Here is a 21,181-nt window from a genome sequence, read left to right as displayed (position 1 = left end):
CACCAGCGCACCGTGGCTGTAGTGTGTACCATCCACAGGATGTACGGCAGCAACTCGCCAAGGCTTCTTCGACAACACCTCCCAAACCCGCGATCTCTACCACCTAGAAGGACATGGGCAGCAGGCGCAAGGGAACACCACCACCTGCACGTTCCCCTCCAAGGCACACACCATTCCGACTTGGAAATATATCGCCGTTCCTTCATCGTCGCCGGGTCAAAATCTTGGAACTCTCTTCCTAACAGCACTGTGGGAAAACATTCATCACACGGGCTGCAGCGGTTAAAGGCGGCGGCTCACCACTAACTTCTTAAGGGCCATTAGGGATGGACAATCAATGCTGGCCTTGCCAGCGACGCCCACATCCCATGAAAACAAAGAAATTGTAGAAAGGTTACAGCATGGGAGGAGGCCATTCGGCTCTATTCAAGAGCAATCCAGGTAATCCCACTCCATCGCCCTTTCTCAGTAGTCTTGCATTTTTTTTCCTTTCATGTACTTAACCAGTTTCCTTTTGAAGGCCGTGATTGATTCTGCCTCCACCACACCCTCGGGCGATGCATTACTGATCCTAACAATTAGCTGTGTAAAAAAGTTTTTCCTCATGTCACATGCGGTTCTTTTGCCAATCACTTTAAATCTGTGTCCTCTGCTTCTTGAACATTCCGCCAATGAGAACAGTTTCTCACTATCTCCTTCGTCCAGACCCTTCATGATTTTGAATACCTCAATTCAATCTCCTCGCAACCGTCTCTGTTCCAAAGAGAACAACCCCAGCTTCTCCAGTCTATCCACGTAACGAAAGTCTCTCATCCCTGGATTCATTCTAATAAATCTCTTCTGCACCCTCTCTAAGGCCTTCATGTCTTTCCTAAAGTGCGATCCCCAAAACTGGACACAATACTCCAGTTGTGGCTGAACCAGTGTTTTATTGAAGTTCATCATGACTTCCATACTTCTGTACTCTATGCCTCCTTTTATAAAGCCCAGGATCCCGTATGCTTTTTAATGGTTTTCTCAACGTGCTCTGCCACCTTCAACGATTTGTCCACATAAACCCCCAGATCTCTGTGTTCCTGTGCCCCTTTTAGAGTTGTGCCCTCTAGTTTATATTGCCTCTCCTCGTTATTCCCAGCAAAATGTATCACTTAGCATTTTTTAGCGTTAAATGTCATCTGCCACTTGTCCGCCCATGCCACCAGCCTGTCGATAACCTCTTCAAGTCGATGACCATCCTCCTCACTGTTTACTACCCTTCCACGTTTTGTATCATATGCAAATTTTGAAATTGTGCTCTGTGCACCCAAGTCCAAGTCATCACTTTATATCAAGAAAAGCAATGGTCCCAGCACTGACCGCTGGCAACACCACTGTGCACCTCCCTCCAGTCCAATAAACAACCGTTCACCACGACTCTCTGTTTCCTGTCCCTTAGCCAATTCTGCATCTGTTGCTACTGTCCCCTTTATTCCATGGGCCGCAATCTTAATGATAAGCCTACCGTGTGGCACTTTATCAAACGCCTTTTGAAAGTCCATACACACCACATCAACTGCATTACCCTCAACTACCCACTCTGTTGCCTCATGAAAAAACTCTATCAGGTTAGTTAAACACGATTTGCCTTTAACAAATCCGTGCCGGCTTTCCCTAGTCAATTCGCACTCCTACAAGTGGCTGTTAATACTTTCCCAGGTTATCGTTTCTAAAAATTTCCTCACTGCTGAGTTTAAACTGAACGGCCCATTGTTGTTGGGTTAATCCTTCCACCCTTTTTTGAAGAACGGTGTAACATTGCAATTCTCCAGTTCTCGGGCACCACCCCCGTATCTATGGATGTTTGGAAAATTATGGCAAGTAGCTCCGCCACTTCCACCGTTACTTCCCTCAGCTAATTGGGATGCATCTCACACGGACCGAGTGATTATCTAATTTAAGTACAGCCAGCCTTTCATGTACCTTTTCTTTATCAATTTTTAGCCCATCAGTATTTCAAGTATATCTTCCTTTAGTGAGACTCTGGCAGCATCTTCTTCCTTGGTAAACACAAACACAAAGTACTCATTTCGGATTTCGGCCATCTCCTCTGCCTCCATGAGCAGATTTCCTTTATGGTCCCTAATCGGCTCCACCCCTCCTCTTACGACCCGTTTAATGTTTACATGCATGTAGAAGACTTTTGAATTCCCTTATATGTTGGACGCCAGTCTATTCTCATACTCTCTCTTTCCCCTCTTATTTCCTTTTTCACTTCCCCTCTGAACTTTCCATATTCGGCGTGGTGAATGAATGAATAAAAAAAATGTTAGGATTTCCTTCAGTCTAAAACAGAAGTTACTGGTTGATTAATGGCGATTTGAACAAACATTCGTCTTTTTAACAGAGCTAATGAGTTTTGCGTAATTGCTACAGTGGAACATTTTGTAAAAGTTAATTCCCTGAACGGGAACCGGAGCCGTCTCCCGCACTGAGAGAGTTTGCAGAAGGCAGCTATCTTCTGAGTTTTTCCTGTAATAGTTCCAACAGTAGAGTTTCCGTAGTGTAGTGGTTATCACGTTCAACTAACCCGGGAAAAGTCCTCTGTTCAAAACCAAACTAAAATATTTTTAAAAATTAGTCCACTCAAAATCAATAAATGTAAAAAAGGAAGAATTCACTCTATGTTTAGATATGAACAACGCCTCACAGAACCGGTAGAGTTTCATTACTCTGCCCAGTTCTACACACACTCAAGCGCTGCACATATACCGACAGTGTCTCTCCCTCACTCCCGTTTCCTGCCCTGACGGTGCAGAAAGCCTCTCTCAAAGCTGCACATTGCGACTGGTTTCAGTTGATTTGTGAGAGATCATTAAATGATCCTGCAGCGCTGCCTCGGTTAATAACTACAGTTATAAACAGCATTGCAGCTGCGGCAACAAACACATCGGTTTTTCGATGTTCGATGTTCCCGAGCTCCCGGATTGAGTGAGGCCACGACAGCAACAACATTCAGGTCGCCTGTCCGGCCTCACTCTCTCCACTCATAAGTTAGACCAAGAGAGATAGGAGCAGGAGTAAGCTATTCGGCCTCTCGAGCCTGCTCCGCCATTTAATGAGATCATGGCTGAACTGATTATTACCTCAACTCCACTTTCCAGCCCTTTCCCAATATCCTTTGACTCCCTTGCTGATCATTTTTTTGAACTCATCCTCGAACGTATTCAATGAGTTGGCCTCCACAGCATTTTGGGGTAAAGAATTCCAAAGATTCACGACCGTCTGGGAGAAGAAATTCCTCCTCATTTCCGTCTTAAACGGGCGACCCCTTATTTTGAGACTATGCCCCTTAGTTTTAGATTCCCCCATGAGGGGTCACATCCTCTCAGCATCGACCCCATCGAGTCCCCTCAGAATCTTGTATGTTTCATAAGATCTCCTCTCATTCTTCTAAACTCCAATGAGTATAAACCCAACCTGTTCAATCTTTCCTCATAAGACAAAACTTCCATACCCGGAATCAACCTCGTGAACCTTCTCTGAACTGCCTCCAATGCAAATATGTTCTTCCTTCGTTGCTGGCGGAAATCAGAAAATTCCGCTTCAGACAAAGTATTACTGCCCATCCCTGGGAAACAAGATGCCACGGAAGCTTTGACAACACATCGCAGGCATTGTCTGTCCCGCAGTTCTTGCTCCGATGCAAAGCAAAACTTTGCAAAGCCAGCTGTTTCAAAGTTTAAAGCCTTAACAGGGACTTGAACCCTGGACCCTCAGATCACTACCCACCATAAAAGTCTGATGCTCTACCGGCTGAGCTACCCAGGCGCCATTTTCGGACAGTTTCCATTATACAGATTCATGGCAGGACTCTGACTTATCCCTCGGAGACGTCGAACCATGGTGATTATCCGATTTTCAAATTCTCAGCAACGTGTTGAACAGGATGTAAGAAACATGGACACCGAACTCGTGAATTTAGAATATTTTTTTGCCAAATATCTTGTTATTATTTTGCATCAATTAAAAAAAACACTTTACCCAGCGGCTCAAAAGCTAAATTGTCCCACACGGGGAGCTGGAAAAGGCCTCTCAACCTTTCAGCGTATTAACATCTGTAAGCTGAATAATTTCTCCCGTTACACAGTGACACCAGGCAGCAAATTTCCCTTCCAAATTTTCCTTACACGAAATTTCCAACCGATGAATATCCGCTTAACGAAAAGAAGAATTTTGTCTTTGGTTCTTTAGATTTAAAGATCTCGTACCGGCCCCTTTGTCATATGAACTGCTGCTTTTTGCCCCCCTCTCCCCCAATAAACAAGCAAACTCGCACCTGCTATTGCAAGACGGTAGGCCAGAAGAACCCAACTGGGAACACTAAGAAGTAGATGCGAGATGGAACATATCAGTTGTATCTTGAACTCCGGTCAAAATGTTTGAAGCGAAAGATTCGACTGTTATCGGTGAGGTTCGCACTCACAACCTGAGCATTTCTGGCGCACCAGAAAAGTTTCGCGGACTGATCGATTGCGCTACAAGATCACAAAAGCGTTTATCTTTCGGTCTCTCGACTATCGTTTCGTGACAAACAGAAGCCTCCGATCAAGATGCGCTTCGTTCAATATCCGCAGTAAACTTTAAAAGCCGTGCAATCTGAAACAAAACCCCAGAAGATAAGAACTTTTCATTTTATTATTATTAATTTAAGGAAAATTTTTGATGGTACTTTAAGAAGGATTTGGGGAAAATGTGAGATGAAACTAACAAACTCTCTCTGGGCTGTCGTTGATTGAAGAGATGGGCGTTATTTGACTTGAAAACTGAGGTTCTGAACTTTCTGATGGAGAAGTGTGACAGAAGATTGTGGTTAGTGACAGTTGCCGGGGAGATCCGGAGGAGAGGGAGAAAAGTCAAAGTCACAGCTGTGACAGCTCAAGTGTTCTGCTTATCTGTAATGTTTAAAAAGTAATGTACAGTACGGGACAAACCGATTTGGTATCAGTTATCAAAAATATTAAAAGACATAGGTTCAAAAACGGATTTGTGAAGAGGGAACGGATTTAACCGCCAGGCCGAAATCATTCCACATGAATCTGAAGCGTCTTGGGGAAAACGGCAGCGCCAACTGTTATGTTCGTGTCATGACTTGAAAGACCCTCCAATTACCGACAGTATCTTTGAACCGGTTGTGCAGCAAAACCGCGATTGAAGCCACTTTGTATTTGTCAAACGTGCAGGTGATGATATTGGGGTTGATAAGGGTCGAGTTCAATTTTATGAAATCTAACCATATGACCCGAAAATTGACTGTAAAATCGAGTTTTTCCTTTAAGTCGTGAATTGAAGTGAAAGGCGCATCAAACAGATCAGGGAAATTAAGAGCAGAATACGTGGATGGAACTTGCACGAGTGAAAATCCCTCTTTGTCGGAAGACTCAGTCCCCAGTTGCGGAGAGGATTGACATTTCGAGCTTTTATTCACCAGCCTCAACTTCAGCAATTTCCCGTTTGCTGACAATGACATGAGTCGAAATGAGCAGGTCCAACGAGCCGGTCTGTAACACAGGCCAGTGACTCAGTTCAACTCGTTAACCAGTCACTGGGCTCCGTTATAGTCGCTCCAGTCAGTAACACACAAAGATGAATCAGAAACAGAAAGAGATAATTTTTAACACTTTATATCAACCACCGGCGTTTCCCTCTTTCCGGCTTTTAGAACAATCTGTTTCACAGTTTGTCAAACCCGAAACAGCCTCTGGGATTTGCTGATTGAGAATTTCAGTAGAAATTGGGACCGTCACTAAGTATTGGAACAAACATTCACGCTGAGGTTTCGGGGATGTTACTGGTTTATTTATATCAGTGAGTGACCGATTTTAAACTAGGTGAGGGTCTAAACCTAAGATACGAGTCTGGGATAGACAAGAGATTCTTCAATGTATCAAGTTAAATTACACTGATTCTACCAACACTGTACATCACATCCCTTAAACATTGTTACCTGTTACTGTATAAAACTGGTGAGGGTGGAAATGGAAAATAACTGAAGAAACCTTCATTGTATCAAACTTAATTCTGATTATTATTATTATACAAACATTGCACAGCTTATTCCTTAAAAAAGACCCAATAAAAAAACAGTCGCCAGTCCCCGAGCCGCTGTGCTTGTGGTATGATTTGCACCCGCTTCTGACTGACTTGAGATCAGACGCACTCCCGTCAAAAGTAAACAGATGGAGCCGGATTCATAACAGAAAAATGAGGACCGATCTCCGCGGTTCTCCAAGAGTGCGGGAGGCGGAATAACAGCAGCACACAGAGTGATCTCTCTAAACCAGCCGCTGCCGCCGGAGAGAAGCGAGTCCTGTTCCGAGCCGTGTCTGCTGGGCGCCTGCCGACCCTCTCTTCACTGAAGGGGACCGATTCAGCACCAACTCACACACCATTGGATCATTTAATCACCTTCAACACCTGAATTACATCACCACTTAATCTTCAATACACAAAGAAATTCAAGCCTTGTCCACGCAACCTGTCCTCACAGTGTAACCATTTTAGCCCCGGTAGCATTCTGGTCTTTCTGCGCTGCACCTCCTGCAAGGCCAATATATCCTTCCTGAGGTATGGTGCTCAGAACTAAAAGCCGTACTCTAAATTTGGTCTCAGCAGAGTTTATATAATTGTAAAATAACTTCCACCCGTTTGAATTTCTGCTCCCTTGAGATAAAGGCCGACATTCCATTAGCCCTTTTAATTATTTTTGCACCTGTCTGCCAACTCTTCTTGATTTCCCAAAATATCTCTGCTCACCAACAGTTCCTAGCTTCTCACCATTTCGGAAATACTCTGATTTATCTTGCTTAGGGACAAAGTGGATGGCCTCACATTTCCCCATATTGAAACTTTGAACAGTCTGGGGCTCCTTTTTATAGAAAATAGAAGGCTGAGGGTGACCTGATATAGGACTTTAAGATTATGCAAGGGTTTGATAGGTCAGATGTAGATTAGGCGTTTCTCCTTTTGGGATTGGGGACGTCAAAACTTAGGGCCATGAATATAATAGTCATCAATATATCAAATATCGCATTCAAGAGAAACATATTTATCCGGAGAGTCGTTAGAATGTGCAACTCGCTACCACAGGGAGTAGTTAAGACAAATAGCATGGATACATTTACGGGGAAGCTCGATAAGCACATGGAGGAGAAAGGAATATTCCGGTTTGCTCATCGGGTTAGATGAAGAGAGGTTGGAGGAGGCTCGTCTGCAGCATTAACACCAGCATAGTTTGGTTGGGCCGAATTGCCTGTTTCTGTGATGTACATTCCATGTAATTCTATGTAAGCTCCATCTGCCACACTTTTATCAACTCACCTAATCTGTTAATTTCCCTTTACAACTTTATGCTCCCATCGACACTACTCACTGAGTCACCTAACTTGGTGTCGTCGACAAACGTGGATATACCGCTCTCTATTCCTTTATCTCCCTCATTTATACAAAAAATAAAAAGATGATTCGCTGGTACAGATCCCTGGGGGACACCATTAATCAAATCCTGTCAATTTGTGTACATACCCATTAACCCGACTCTCTGTCTCCTACCTCCGAACTAACTCGCTCCCCATGGCAATAGGTTGCTTTGAATTCCACATGTTCTCATTTCTGTTAACAGTCTCTGATGCTAAACCTTATCGAATGGCTCTGGAAGTCAATATGCATATAACACCCATAGACACTCCATTATTTACTACGTTAGTTACATCTTCAAAAAGTTCAACTAGTTTCGTTAGACTTGACTTACACTTTACAAATCCATGCTGGCTCTCTCTGATCAATTCATGTTTATCCAAGTGCTCAGTTATTCTTTCCCTAATGACAGATAGTGGTAACTCCCCCACAAGAGACGTCAGACTAATAGGTCTATAATTTCCTGCGTTATCTCTCCTACCCTTCGTATATAATGGAATGACATTTGAAATTTTTCAATCCGTGGAACAATTCCTGAATCAAGAGAGTTTTGAAAGATCATGACGAAAGCATGTACAATGTCCTCACCGATTCCTTTTAATCCCCTAGGGTGGTGAACATTATGTCCTGGAGATTTGTTTATCTTTAGTCTAATTATTTTCTCCATTACCATTATTTTACTTACACTGAATCTCCTTGATTTATTTTCAGTTTTCCTCTGTCTGTGGTATATTGTCCTCATGCCTTTCTGTGAGTATCAGCAAGTCTGCCATTTCCTGATTTTCAATTACAATATAACCTCCATCTGTCTTTAAAGGGCCCACATTACTCTTAGTCACCCTTCTGTCTCTTAATATACGTGTAAAAACCTTGAAAGTTGTCCTTAATTTCAATCACAAGTTTTTCTCGTTTTCCCTCTTTGCACCTTTTGCGATTTTTTTTAGTTTCAGCACCACAATAAACAACACTTCGCTGTAAAATTTGCTTAATTAGTTCTTCAGTGTCAGAGCGAGAATTGTCCATCACTAATTTTTATTTAAAGTAACAAACAAACACAAGCACACATATTCATTCGTGTATCAAAGCACTGATGGACACAGAAAGGCAAACACAGCTTGAAATGCAGGCAGTATCGGGATTCACAGGTGAACTGGCAAGCGAAATCGACAAAGATAAAACAGTCTGAACCCACAACAGAATGTGACGTGTAGCTGATAGATATTAATGAGGAGGTGGGAAACAACCCCGTGAATTGGCACCGTGGCTTAGTTGGTTAAAGCGCTTGTCTAGTAAACAGGAGATCCTGGGTTCAACTCCCAGCGGTGCCTTTTTTTGTAATTCATGGTGTTTCGTGAATTTGAGAAGCATGCAGTGCTGTGTTTTGTTCAGGAGCAAACACGGAACTGATCAGCAAGTCTCTTCAGAAATGCCGTTTCATCGTACGGACAGCCCTCTCAGAGAATGTGTTCGTGACACGTTCTTGTTTCTGCGCTCCTTAAGGTCGTGGTACAATTATTGATTCGATGGTTCATACCCCGGAGAAACCCTAATTTAGCCCGAGATTTTGGATCTTGAGCTGCGGTTCAAACTTTTGCAAAGAGGGAAAAGGAGTCCCCAAATCACTCCACCTGAATCTCAAACGCTTTCGGAAGAAGTTCAGTTCAAACAATCAGGACTTTAAAGGCACCTCAATGACCTGCACTTTCATTGAACGAGCTTTGCTTACAATTGCATTCGACCCTGAAACCGCTCTGGGCTTTCATCTCACTGAAGCAGAGTGTGGCCACTTTGTATCTGTGAGCATGTCGGTGACGAGGTTAGCTTTGATATCGGTCGCTTTCAATTTTTAAGATCTCTCCAAGCTCTGGGAAAAGAAACCGAGAATCGAAATGTCCCTGTAAGTGATGAAGTGAAGGGATTGGTGCTCCAAGCGGATCTGGAAATTGCGCAGTGCAGTCGCTCAGGAGTTCGAAATCCACCAGCCAGCCACTCGGCGATCATATTAACTGAGCTTTACTCTGGCCCAGTGTCACCGCGCTGAAATCGAGTATTTCTCCGGCACGTTTCTCTTAACTTCATAGTTGCTGGTTTAAGAGTGAAGAGCGGCTCGTTGGATTTTCACTCCTGCAAGCTTCAACTATTGATTTTTCAAAAGTGAACTGACATTGACAGCTGTTATATTGGCTGTTGCCGCCTTAAGGTTTAGCTCAGTGAATTACGCATTTAGCAGAGGGCTTTTCCGTCTGTTTCAGTGGTGCGAAAGTTTGATGTTCGAGTCCTTATTTTATTTTTCCTCAGGATTCATCGCCTCACAATTCCAGGGTTTCAATGTGTGTTTTGTCTGCAAGAAAATGTACCGTGATCATTGCCAGCTAAGCAGGGCTGATAGTCCACCATTTACCCTGCGGTCGGAAATCAGGCACTTGAATCATATAAAGGAATGGAACATTGGCTTCACGGAAATCACAATTCATCTTGAGAGACAAGCCCCCGAAAGGCCCGAAGGGAGGCCGCACTCGCTGCAGGAGAGACGGTTCGTTGTGACATAGAGATTTCTGTGATGAGCGAGACCAGACTCTTTCTATGTTCAGAGAAGAAATGTCACACCCTTCATTTTGGAAAAGCAAAACGGTGGCGATTTTTGTCATAGCCCGATGCCTCTCCTGTTGTATCAGATGTTCCTCGTTGCGTTACTTCCATCTTGATTGTAGAACCGGTTCGGGTGTTCCTGTGAAAAACAGCGACAATTGCCTGTTAATTTGAAATTTAACAACGGCTGCACTGAGCTTATAATCGCACTCTTAAGATGCAGTCTATAAAATGAAGAAATTTCATCGCATGCAAAGCACAAAAATCTTATTAAAGTTTTGACTGTTTCTCGGTAATCAGGTCAGTATCTCCTTCAGCCTGAAATAGAAAGTTATCGGTTGATTAATGATGAATAAAACAGTCATTCAACTCCGAACAGAGTTTAATTAGCTTCATGTGTTTAATAAGTTCATAACTCTTGTTGAAGTTAATTCCCTGATTGGGAATAGAACCACGCGGCGGTGGGAGCACTGAATTTTAACCATCAGTCCATCGGGGAGCTCCCAGGATTGCGCACGAGATAAAGTGGAACTGATGACATTTATTTTTCTTTCACTCTTCCGTGATTCATTCAGCTCTGTGTTTATTCTCAGGCCGCTTATCTCTCCCTTCTTTTCAGCTTCTGATTGCGGATATTCCTGTCGTTAAATATGAATAATATAGAATATCTCACAGCCCCGGTAGATTTGCTCCTTCTCTGTAGAGTTCAGTACAAAATCAAACTGTACGCAGGTACCGACAGCGTCTCTCCCTCACCCCCGACAGGAGCAGCAGGAAATGCCACTTTAAACTGCCAGTTGCTTCAAATGATGCACGATGGACCTGCATTGCCTTGCAGTTTTTCCATTGATTCGGTGCGTGAATTTTGAAAATGGAAACATGTCCATCAGCAGCTTGTGGGAGTATTTTACCTCACTTTCCATTTCATGTACATGCCTACTTGCACTTGGTGCTGTCATTGCCTGAACATCACCTTCTGTCGCGATAGAAGATCGAACAGAAAATGCCATTTTTTGCGAGCAGCTTGTCTGGCACAAAAATGACCTGAATTACAAAGGGGCAAGTGGGAAAGGCCGCGTTGCTCTGCTTGTTCGCAGCAAAGAATTTTCATGCGTTTCCTTGCAGTCCAGTGTTTAGGATTCGGCGCTTTCATCAAAACGGCAACGGTTCGATTGGTGTCTGTCTCAACATCCGCATATTATACACTCTACCATAAGTGTACTGTACTCAAATTGCTGATTTTTTCACTGTGAGGGCGAAGAGACATAAATGTGTGGACATTAGTTACGAATTCATCCGCTGGGTTGCACCTTTGCTTCTCCCCCCATCTCAGTCTTTCCATCTTCACCCTTCTCTGCTGGTGTTCCAGGTTCAATCATCCTTGGCCGTTCAAGGAAGCCTGCCATGTCATGAGGGGAAAACACAGAGAGTCAGAGACAGGGACAATGTGAGATCAAAGTATAGGAAGAAATCGTATAAATGTCAATTTCTGCGAACGGGCTGAATTTGAGATGGAGCTTGGGAGAGATTCCTTCACGTGTCTTGCAATTTTGCAAGAGACCATTGGGGTCCCAATTAAAAGCATGTGCCGTGCTGAAGCATCTCTCTGAGAGAGGGAATGTTTTTCGTCAACTCCAGTTCATATTTATTTGTGCAGTGAACATAACTTTAAGAAATAGCGCTACGAGCAGGATTCGAACCTGCGCAGGAAAATCCCATTGGATTTCGAGTCCAACGCCTTAACCACTCGGCCATCGCAGCCACACACGTTTGGGGTCCACGGCTGTAAATCAGAATGCGTGGGTTTATCACAAGCGATCTGTGATGCGATGCTCTCTCCGACAGGTTTCCAACTTGATTGTTGGAGCTTGTCAACGCCGGGCATTGCTGTTTTTGTGATGGAAATCCTCCTCTGTCACGTGGTGAGGTTGGGCTTCGATTTCCGCTCAATTCAGGATTATTTTCATTCTCCATTCATAAGATCGCGTGAATTGGGATCTATTTGCACGCAGCTTCAATCTGCTCACCATTCTGAAATATTTTCCTTCCTCCACGTGTGTTGCGTCGAAGCTGGGGAGGAAAATCACATTGCGAGTTCCAACGCCTTAATCTTTGGGTCATCGCAGCTGCAAACGACGAAGCCGACACGGCTTCAGATCAGAATGAGGAAAGTTATCACAGGAGATCTATGAGACTGTATGTTCTTGAGGCAGGTTTCCAGCTGGACACATGCAGCCGACTCCCGTGCGGGCATTGCTGTTTCTGGGGTAAAATTCTCGGCTGTCATGCGGGATATCCGCGTTCCATTACCGGCCAATGGTGGACCATTTCCATTTTCCATTCATGATGTCAAGTTAATTGGGATACATTCACATTCAGTTTCAATCTGAACACCATCGTGAGACATTTTCCTTTCTCTATGTGTGTTGTCGTCGACAGAACCTTTGCATTCTGTCCTCCTCCATGCACTGGAATTAAGTCAATCCTGCCGACTACACCGCTGACAAGACATGAGAAGCCAATTAGTGATTTTGCACTAAAAATGGGAACACCGCAGGGCTCGTCCGGGTTCTCTCACTTGTCAATCAGCAAATCCCCAAAGTGAGAATCAGAGCCCAAGATCAACGAGCCGCTGATAACAGAGGGGTGCAAACAATGCAGAATTCGCTGACACCCACATCCGACCGGTCCATCCAATCACGTTTTCCAATCCGATGGACAGCAATGTCAAGTTGTAGCAACATAGGAACGTCGGAACAGTCGTAGGCCATTAAGCCCATCGTGCCTGCTCCGCCATTTGATCAGATCATGGTTGATCTGTGATCTAACTCCATATACATGCCTTTGGCCCATATCCCTTAATGCCTTTGGTTGCCAAAAAGCTATCTATCTCACATTTAAATTTAGCAATTGAGCTCGTATCAATTACCGTTTGCGGAAGAGAGTTCCAAACGTCTACCACCCTTTGTGTGTAGAAATGTTTTCTAATCTCACTCCGGAAAGGTCTGGCTCTAATTTTTAGACTGTGCCCCCACTCCAAGAATCGTCAACCAACCGAAATAGTTTCTCTCTATCCACCCTATCTGTTCCCCTTAACATCTTAAAAACTTCGTTTAGATCACCCCTTAACCTTCTAAACTCTAGAGAATACAACCCCAATTTGTGTAATCTCTCCTCGTAACTTAACCCTTCAAGTCTGGGGATCATTCTATTGCAACTCAAGATAAACTGTTTTATGTTCATTCAATGCAGTCGAGACAGTTTTCTCGATCAATATGTCGAAGAACCAACAAGGGAACAGGCTATTTTAGATCTAGTATTGTGTAATGACACAGGGTTAATTAGTAATCTTGTAGTCAATGATCCTCTGGGGAAGAATGATCATAATATGATAGAATTTCATATTGAGTTTGATAGTGATGTCGTTGAGTCCGAAACTAGGGTCTTAAATTTAAACAAAACCTATAAGGTAGTTATGAGGGGTGAGTTGGCTGAGGTAGTTTGGGAAATTAGATTAAAAATATGATGGTAGATAAGCAATGGCGAACATTTAAAGAAATAATTCATAATTCTTCAACAAAATAACATTCGCTTGAGGATTAAAAACTCAACCGGAAAAGTGGTCCAACCTTGGTTAACTGGAGAAATTAATGATAGAATTAGGTTAAAAGAGGCTTACAATGTTACCAAAAAGATTACTAAGCCTGAGGATTAGGAGGGTTTTTAGAAATCAGCAAAGGATGACCGAGGAATTGCAAAAATGCGAGAAAATAGAATGAGGGTAAACCAGCAAGAAATATAAAAATGGATTGTAAGAGCTTCTGCAAGTACGCAAAAAGGAAGAGATTAGCGAAAGTAAACATGGGCCCCTTGGAGTCAGAGACAGGAGAATTAAAAATGGAGAATAAGGAAACGGCAGAGACGTTAAACAAGTATTTTGTGTCTGTCTTCACAGGAGAAGACACAAAAATCATACCAGAATTATTGGGGAACCAAGGTTCTAATAAGAGTGAGCAACCTAAAGCAATTAAATTAGTCAAGAAAAAGTACTGTAGAAATTAATGGGACAAAAAGCTGACAAATTCATTGGACCTGATAGCCTACATCATAGGGTTTTAAAAGAGGTGGCTGCAGAGAAAGTGGATGCATTGGTTTTATCTTCCAGAGTTCCCATGATTCTAGAAACATCCCCATGGATTGGAAGATACCAAATGTAACTCCACTATTCAAGAAAGGAGGGAGAGAGAAAACAGGGAACTACAGCCCATTTAGCCTGACAATAGTAGCAGGGAAATTGCGAGAATCTATTACTAGGGACTTGTTAACAGGGCACTTAGAAAATCATAATCTGGTTCGGCACATGCGACACGGTTTTATGAAAGGGAAATCGTACTTGACAACTCTATTCAAAGTTTCGAGGGTGTCGATAGCAGGGTAGATAAGGGAGAACCAGTGGATGTAGAACATTTGGATTTTCAAAAGGCATTCGACAAGATGCCACACAAAGGTTGTTAAACAAGATGAGGGCTCATGGGATTGTGGGTAATCTATTAGGATGGATTGGGGATTTGTTGACGTCCAGAAAACGGAAAGTAGGAATAAACAGGTAATTTTCGGGTTGGCAGGTTGTAACTAGTGGGGTGTCGTGAAGATCAGTGCTCGGACCTCAGCGATTTACAATCTATATTACTGACTTAGATGAGCTGACCGAGTATAATGTATCCAAGTTTGCTAACGATACAAAACTAGGTGGGAAGGTAAGCCGTGAGGAGGACGCAAAGAGGATGCAAAGTGATACAGACAGGTTAAGTGAGTGGGCTAGAAGTTGGCAAATAAAGTATAAAGTGGGGAAATGTGAGATTATTCACTTTGGTTGGAAGAATAGAAAAGCAGAATATCTTTTAAAAGATGAGAGACAACGAAATGTTGGTATTCAGAGGGATTTGTGTGTCCTTGTACACGGATCACAGAAAGTTAACGTGCAGGTGCAGCAAGCAATTCGGAAAGCAAATGGTTTGTTGGCCTTTATTGGGAGGTGGTTGGATTCCAAAGATAAGGAAGTTTTGCTGCAATTATATAGGGCTTTGGTGAGACCGCATCTGGTGCACTGTGTACAGGTTTGATCTGTGGAACAATACACTTGCCTTAGAGTGGGTGCAACAAAGGTTCACTAGATTGATTCCTGGGATGGGAGGGTTGTCCTGTGAGGGGAGATTGAGTGGAGTGGGCCGACATTCTCTGCAGTTTACAATAATGAGGTGATCACATTGAAACATGTAAAATTCTTGGAGGGCTTGACAGGGTAGATGCTGGGACGCTGTTTCCCCTGACTGGAGAGTCGAGAACATAAGGGGCCGGCCATTTGGAACAGAGATTTCATCACTGAGAGGGTTGTGAGCCATTGGAATTCTCTCCCCCAGAGGGCTGTGGATGCTGAGCCATTAAATAGATTCAAAACTGAGTTACGTCGATTTTTGGACACGAAGGCACATGGGGATCGGTCGGGAAAGTGGAGCTGAGGTCGAAGATTAGCGATGACTTTTATCAAATGGCGGAGCAGTCTCGTTGGACTGGATCGCTGACTCTGAGCTCCTTTCGCTGATGTTGGTCCGCTGGAAAAGCAGAACTTGCCAGCTGTTTTAAATGTTTTAACCTGAACAGGGACTTGAACCCTGGACCCTCAGATCACTACCTGTTTTAAAAATCTGATGCTCTACCGACTGAGCTATCCAGGCTCGCTGTTGGATGGGTTTCCATCACACAGATACATGGTGGGTCTCTGAATTATCCCTGTCGATGCCGAATTTTGGGGAGGATCCCTTTGAAAAACTTTATGCTCCCATCTACATTACTCACCGTGTCACCTAAGTTGGTGTCGTCGACAAACTTGGATATATGGCTCTCTATTTCTTCATTTGCCTCATTTATGCATATAGTAAAAAGCTAATGCCCCGGTACAGATCCCTGGGGGACACCACTAATCACAGCCTGTCAATTTGAGCACAGATCCATTATCCCTACTCTCTGACGCCTACCTTCCAACCAACTCCCCAACCATGTCAATAGGTTGCTTTAATTTCCATGTGCTCTCATTGTTAACAGTCTCTTATGTGGTACCTCATCGAATGCCTCTGGAAGTCAATATACATATAACACTCATAGACACTGCATTATCTACCACGTTATTACATCTTCAAGATGTAATAACGTGGAGATGAAATCCCGTCTTCGCACTGAGGACAGCATCCAACGTGTTGTGTGGCACTACCACCGTGCGAAATGGGATAGATTCAGAACAGATCTAGCAGCTCAAAACTGGGCATCTATGTGGCGCTGTGGGCCATCAGCAGCCGCAGAATTGTATTCCAGCACAATCTGTAACCTCATGGCCCGGCATATTCCTCACTCTACCATTACCAACAAGCCAGGGGATCAACCCTGGTTCAATGAGGAGTGTAGAAGAGCATGCCAGGAACAGCACCAGGCGTACCTAAAAATGAGGTGCCAACCTGGTGAAGCTACAACTCAGGACTGCATGCATGCTAAACAGCGGAAGCAACATGCTATAGACAGAGCTAAGCGATTCCACAACCAACGGATCAGATCAAAGCTCTGCAGTCCTGCCACATCCAGTCGTGAATGGTGGTGGACAATTAAACAACTAACGGGAGGAGGAGGCTCTGCAAACATCCCCATTCTCAATGATGGCGGAGTCCAGCACGTGAGTGCAAAAGACAAGGCTGAAGCGTTTGCAACCATCTTCAGCCAGAAGTGCCGAGTGGATAATCCATCTCAGCCTCCTCCCGATATCCCCACCATCACGGAAGCCAGTATTCGGCCAATTCGATTCACTCCACGTGATATCAAGAAACGGCTGAGTGCACTGGATACATCAAAGGCGATGGGCCCCGACAACATCCCAGCTGTAGTGCTGAAGCCTTGTGCTCCAGAACTAGCTGCGCCTCTAGCCAAGCTGTTCCAGTACAGCCACAACACTGGCATCCACCCGACAATGTGGAAAATTGCCCAGCTATGTCCTGTCCACAAAAAGCAGGACAAATCCAATCCGGCCAATTACCGCACCATCAGTCTACTCTCAATCATCAGCAAAGTGATGGATGGTGTCGTCGACAGTGCTATCAAGCGGCACTTACTCACCAATAACCTGCTCACCGATGCTCAGTTTGGGTTCCGCCAGGACCACTCGGCTCCAGACCTCATTACAGCCTTGGTCCAAACATGGACAAAAGAGCTGAATTCCAGAGGTGAGGTGAGAGTGACTGCCATTGACATCAAGGCAGCATTTGACCGAGTGTGGCACCAAGGAGCCCGAGTAAAATTGAAGTCAATTGGAATCAGGGGGGAAACTCTCCAGTGGCTGGAGTCATACCTAGCACAAAGGAAAATGGTAGTGGTTGTTGGAGGCTAATCATCTCAGCCCCAGGGCATTGCTGCAGGAGTTCCTCAGGGCATTGTCCTCGGCCCAACCATCTTCAGCTGCTTCATCAATGACCTTCCCTCCATCATAAGGTCAGAAATGGCGATGTTCGCTGATGACTGCACAGTGTTCAGTTCCATTCGCAACCCCTCAGATAATGAAGCAGTCCGAGCCTGCATGCAGCAAGACCTGGACAACATCCAGGCTTGGGCTCATAAGTGGCAAGTAACATTCGCGCCAGACAAGTGCCAGGCAATGACCATCTCCAACAAGAGAGAGTCTAACCACCTCCCCTTGACATTCAACGGCATTACCATCGCCGAATCCCCCACCATCAACATCCTGGGGGTCACCATTGACCAGAAACTTAACTGGAACAGCCATATAAGTACTGTGGCTACGAGAGCAGGTCAGAGGCTGGGTATTCTGCGGCGAGTGACTCACCTCCTGACTCCCCAAAGCCTTTCCACCATCTACAAGGCACAAGTCAGGAGTGTGATGGAATACTCTCCACTTGCCTGGATGAGTGCAGCTCCAACAACACTCAAGAAGCTCGACACCATCCAAGATAAAGCAGCCCGCTTGATTGGCACCCCATCCACCACCCTAAACATTCACTGCCTTCACCACCGGCGCACTGTGGCTGCAGTGTGCACCATCCACAAGATGCAGTGCAGCAACTCGCCAAGGCTTCTTCGACAGCACCTCCCAAACCCGCGACCTCTACCACCTGGAAGAACAAGGGCAGCAGGCGCATTGGAACAACACCACCTGCACGTTCCCCTCCAAGTCACACACCATCCCGACTTGGAAATATATCGCCGTTCCTTCATTGTCGCTGGGTCAAAATCCTGGAACTCCCTTCCTAACAGCACTGTGGGAGAACCGTCACCACACGGACTGCAGCGGTTCAAGAAGGCGGCTCACCACCACCTTCTCGAGGGCAATTAGGGATGGACAATAAATGCCGGCCTTGCCAGCGACGCCCACATCCCGTGAACGAATGAAAAAAAAACTAGTTTTGTTAGACTTGACTTACCCTTTACAAATCCATGCTGGCTTCTCTGATCAATTCATATTTATCCAAGTGCTCAGTCACTCTTCCCTAATAACATATACTGGTAACTGCCTCACAACAGACGACAGACTAATAGGTCTATAATTTCCGACCTTATCTCTCCTCCCGTTCATAAATAATGGAATGACATTGGCAATTTTTCAATCCATGGAACAATTCCTGAAACAAGAGAGTTTGAACGATCATGAATGAAGCATGTACAATTTCCTCACCTACTCCATTTAATCCCCTGGGATGGTAAACTTCGGGTCCTGGAGATTTGTCTATCTTTAATCTAATTTTTTTCTCCAATACCATTATTTTACTTAGACTGAATCCCCTTGATTTATTTCTGCCGCGATGAGGTAGGGGTATAATTCTCGATTCGAGTTTCATACCCGGGAGAAGCCCAAATTTAGCCCTCGACTTTTGATCTTGACGTGTGGTTCAAACTTTTGGAAAGAGGGAAAAGAAGTCCCCAAATTACTCCACCTGAATCTCAAGCGCTTTCGGAAGAAGTTCAGTTCAAACAATCTGGACTTTAAAGGCACCTCAATGACCTGCACTTTCATTGAACGAGCTTTCTTTGCAATTGCCTTCCGCCTTGAAACCTCTCTGGGCTTTCATCTCACTGAAGCCGAGTTTGGTCGCTTTGTATCTGTGAGCATGTCGGTGAAGAGGTTAGCTTTGATATGGGTCTCTTTCAATTTTGAAGATCTCGTCAAGTTCAGGGAAAAGAAACCGAGAATCGAATTGTCCCTGTAAGTGATGAATTGAAGGGATTGGTGCTCCAAGCAGATCTGGAAAATGCGCAGTGCGGTCGATCAGGAGTTCCAAATCCACCCTCTCGCCACTCGGCGATCATATTAACTGAACTTTACTCTGGCCCAGTGTCACCGCGCTGAAATCGAGTATTTCTCCGGCACGTTTCTCTTAACTTCATAGTTGCTGGTTTAAGAGTGAAGACCGGCTCGTTGGATTTTAACTCCTGCAAGCTTCAACCATTCATTTTGAAAAGTAAACTGACAGGAGACAGTTGTTTTTTTGGTCGCTACAATCTCAAGGTTTAGTTGAGTGAATTACTGGTTTAGAAGGTGACCTCTTCAGCTTTCTCGTTGGTGCTATTGGTAAGATTGATTCGAGCCCTTATTTTATTTTTCCTGAGGATTCATCGCCTCAAAGTTCCACGGTTTCAATGTGTGTTTTGTCTGCAAGAAAATGAACCGTGATCATTGCCGGCTGAGCAGAGCTGTTAGTCCAACATTTACCCTGTGGACTAAAAAAAACCTTGCGATCGGAGAGCAGGCACATGAAACTTATAAAGGAATGGAACATTGGTTTCACGGAAATCACAATTCATCTTGAGAGACAAGGTCCCGAAAGGCTAATTCGCTGTGACGTGGAGATTTCTGTCGTGAACGATACCAGACTGTTTCTATGTTCAGAGAATAAATGTCACACCCTTTATGTTGGAAAAGAAAAACGGTGGGGATTTTTGTCAGAGCCCGATGCCTTTCGTGTTGCATCAGATGCTTCTCGTTGCGTTACTTTCAACTTGACCGCATATCCGGTTAGGGCGTTCTTGTGATAAACGGCGACAATTGCCTGCTTTGATAAATTTAACAACGGCTGCAGCAGATTCCTGGCGTCATAAACACTGAACTTTTAATCCCACTTTTAAGATACAGACTGTAAAATGATGAAATTTCATCACGTGCAAACGACAAAAAGCAAAGATTCCAACCACTCGCTGCGTAAAGACGTTTTTCCTCATGTCACCTTTGGTTCTTTTGTCAATCACCTTAAATCTATGCCTTTTGTTTCATGTCCCTTCCGCCAATGGGAACAGTTTCACTCTATCTACCCTGTCGAGACCCTTCATGATTTTGGATATTTCGATCAATTCTCCTCTCAGCCTTTTCAGTTCCAAGGTGAACAATCTCAGCTTCTTCAGTCTATCCATGTAATTTAAGTCCATCATCCCTGGAATCATTGCAGTAAATCTCCTCTGCACCCTCTCAAGGCTTTCACATCCGTCCAAACGTGCACTGCCCAGAACTGGACCCAATATTCCATTTGTGGCCGAAATTGTGTTTTATAAAGATTCATCATGACTTCCTTGTTTTTGTACTCTATGCCCCTCTTTATAAAGCCCAGGACCCCGTCTGCTTTTTAAACCGCTTTCTCTACCTGCCCTGCCACTTTCAACGATTTGCGCACATATACCCCCAGGTCCCTGTGTTCCTCTAACTCTTTCAGAATTGTGCCCTTTAGTTTATATTGCTTCTCCTCGTTTTTCCGACTGAAATGCATCACCTCGCATTGTTCCGCGTGAAACTTCATCTGCCACGTGTCCGTCCATGCCACCGGCGTGTCCATATCCTCTTCAAATGTATCCACCTCACTGTTCTCTACTCTTCCAAGTTTTGTGTAATCTGCAAATTTTGATATTGTACTCTTTACTCCAAAGTCCAAGTCATTCATATATATCAAGAAAAGCAGTGGTCCCAGCACCGACCCCTATGGGACACCATTGCCCACCTCCCTCCAGTCCAAAAAACAACAGTTCTGTGTTTCCTGTCATTTAGCTAGTGTTGCATCCATGTTGCTATTGCCCCCTGTGTTCCATGGGGTGTAATATTGAT

The 21,181-nt window shown here is 44.3% G+C and overlaps 4 non-coding genes across 4 annotated transcripts; 1 reads left to right on the top strand and 3 right to left on the bottom strand.

Annotated features, from left to right (window-relative positions):
• Positions 1-3,722: 3,722 nt before the first annotated feature.
• On the bottom strand, positions 3,723-3,807 carry trnak-uuu (transfer RNA lysine (anticodon UUU)). Its single transcript is given in 2 exon segments — positions 3,723-3,758; positions 3,771-3,807. It is a non-coding gene; the product is annotated as a tRNA-Lys (tRNA).
• A 4,899-nt stretch (positions 3,808-8,706) lies between these two features.
• trnat-agu (transfer RNA threonine (anticodon AGU)) lies at positions 8,707-8,780 on the top strand. Its single transcript has one exon. It is a non-coding gene; the product is annotated as a tRNA-Thr (tRNA).
• A 2,940-nt stretch (positions 8,781-11,720) lies between these two features.
• On the bottom strand, positions 11,721-11,802 carry trnas-cga (transfer RNA serine (anticodon CGA)). The gene has a single exon. It is a non-coding gene; the product is annotated as a tRNA-Ser (tRNA).
• Positions 11,803-15,691: 3,889 nt separating this feature from the next.
• On the bottom strand, positions 15,692-15,776 carry trnak-uuu (transfer RNA lysine (anticodon UUU)). Its single transcript is given in 2 exon segments — positions 15,692-15,727; positions 15,740-15,776. It is a non-coding gene; the product is annotated as a tRNA-Lys (tRNA).
• Between the last annotated feature and the right edge of the window lie 5,405 nt (positions 15,777-21,181).

The sequence above is a fragment of the Heptranchias perlo genome, chromosome 20, assembly GCF_035084215.1.
Source record: "Heptranchias perlo isolate sHepPer1 chromosome 20, sHepPer1.hap1, whole genome shotgun sequence".
NCBI classification, from domain to species: Eukaryota; Metazoa; Chordata; class Chondrichthyes; order Hexanchiformes; family Hexanchidae; genus Heptranchias; species Heptranchias perlo.
Note: the sequence above shows the minus strand (reverse complement) of the source record. Positions and strands in the feature narration are given on the sequence as shown.